The sequence below is a fragment of the Leuresthes tenuis genome, unplaced genomic scaffold (assembly GCF_036924035.1).
Source record: "Leuresthes tenuis unplaced genomic scaffold, fLeuTen1.0.hap1 SCAF_8, whole genome shotgun sequence".
Taxonomy (NCBI): domain Eukaryota; kingdom Metazoa; phylum Chordata; class Actinopteri; order Atheriniformes; family Atherinopsidae; genus Leuresthes; species Leuresthes tenuis.
The window spans coordinates 32,772,764-32,774,761 of record NW_027325362.1 but is presented as its reverse complement, the minus strand read 5'-3'; the positions used below and the strand labels follow the sequence as shown (position 1 = coordinate 32,774,761).

Here is a 1,998-nt window from a genome sequence, read left to right as displayed (position 1 = left end):
ACATATCACCTTGGTACAAGCCTCAACCAGGTGCCCATGCTCACCGCACTTGCGGCAGAGCTTGGGCTGCCCCTGGTAGTGGATGTAACCTCGGTTTTCGAGGTGGCCAGAGTGTCACTTTGCATCTCCGCCCACCCGCTGCACTGAGCACTCTTCAGCCCTTTTAAATGGTATAACTTTGCACTCCCGCACGCTCCAGCGAGCACCATTCAAGCAACAACTTTGCACTCCAGCTTCAAACATCGGCACAGTCGCAACAAGTAAGGCGACTTTACTCAGAGAAGTCACTCTGCACAGTAACAAGATATCTTTTGCACAGACAGAAAGGGCTTCACCCGCAAAGGTAAAGCCTGCCAAAAATAGAAACAACTCATTAGTGCTGCTCTCCACGGAAATCTTTAGTAAAAGGCGAAAGACTTGTACGTTATGAAGAGAAACCAGAGTACGATTATCCGTCACTGCAGGAGCAGGGCATCAGGCTAGTTGGCATAGCCACCTTCCCCATGGTGAGCTTTGCTTGGTTGAAACGCTTGCTCGCACCCCTTGCTCCTCGGCTGACCAAGTAGGAACAATCGGGCCCTATTCTATGGCTGCCTTGTCTTTTACTCTGTGCAAAAGACAAGGCAGCAACAAAAACACCACGGGAACACCGTATTGAGGCTTTGTTCTGACCGCTCATTCGGTGTCGCGTTTCTTTCAAGCAATTCTCCCGGTTAGCCCACACTCGGCTCGCTCCCAGAGCCGTGTTAAAGTCTACTTCGCATTCACTCTCTTTTCTCAGCAGACTCTTGGGATTTTATCTATAAAATGAATTCCTTCACTCAAACTATGTTAAAACTGCTCTGTCCTTCATATTTACCATGTCTAGAAAGATTTAAACAAAAAAAAGATTCCTGATCCTTCAGTGTTGCTCTTTCTTCTACTATAAAATCCAATGTTGTTCTTTGTTGAAGTCGATCTAGACATTGATAAATATGAAGGACAAAGCAGTTTTCACTTGGTTTGAGTGAAGGAATTCATTTTATACATAAATCCCAAATCATGCAGAACGTATGAAAATAAGCTTATTGTCGGATTCCTGATCCTTCAGTGTTGCTCTTTCTTCTACTGCAAAATCCAATGTAGTTCTTTGTTGAAGTCGATCTAGACATTGATAAATATGAAGGACATAGCAGTTTTCACTTGGTTTGAGTGAAGGAATTCATTTTATACATAAAATCCCAAATCATGCAGAACGTATGAAAATAATTTTATTGTCGGATTCCTGATCCTTCAGTATTGCTCTTTCTTCTACTATAAAATACAATGTTGTTCTTTGTTGAAGTCGATCTAGATATTAATAAATATGAAGGACAAAGCAATTTTCACTTGGTTTGAGTGAAGGAATTAATTTCATACATAAAATCCCAAATCATGCAGAACGTATGAAAATAAGCTTATTGTCGGATTCCTGATCCTTCAGTGTTGCTCTTTCTTCTACTATAAAATCCAATGTTGTTCTTTGTTGAAGTCGATCTACACATTGATAAATATGAAGGACAAAGCAGTTTTCACTTGGTTTGAGTGAAGGAATTAATTTTATACATAAAATCCCAAATCATGCAGAACGTATGAAAATAAGCTTATTGTCGGATTCCTGATCCTTCAGTGTTGCTCTGTCTTCTACTGCAAAATACAATGTTGTTCTTTGTTGAAGTCGATCGAGACATTGATAAATATGAAGGACATAGCAGTTTTCACTTGGTTTGAGTGAAGGAATTCATTTTATACATAAAATCCCAAATCATGCAGAACGTATGAAAATAAGCTTATTGTTGGATTCCTGATCCTTCAGTGTTGCTCTTTCTTCTACTATAAAATCCAATGTTGTTCTTTGTTGAAGTCGATCTAGACATTGATAAATATGTTGGACAAAGCAGTTTTCACTTGGTTTGAGTGAAGGAATTCATTTTATACATAAAATCCCAAATCATGCAGAACGTATGAAAAGATCTAAGA

General features: G+C 39.7%; 1 non-coding gene across 1 annotated transcript; it reads right to left on the bottom strand.

The window, feature by feature from the left end:
- Positions 1 to 332: 332 nt before the first annotated feature.
- Positions 333 to 446, bottom strand: LOC140313544 (U5 spliceosomal RNA). The gene has a single exon (XR_011917062.1). It is a non-coding gene; the product is annotated as a U5 spliceosomal RNA (small nuclear RNA).
- Positions 447 to 1,998: the final 1,552 nt, after the last annotated feature.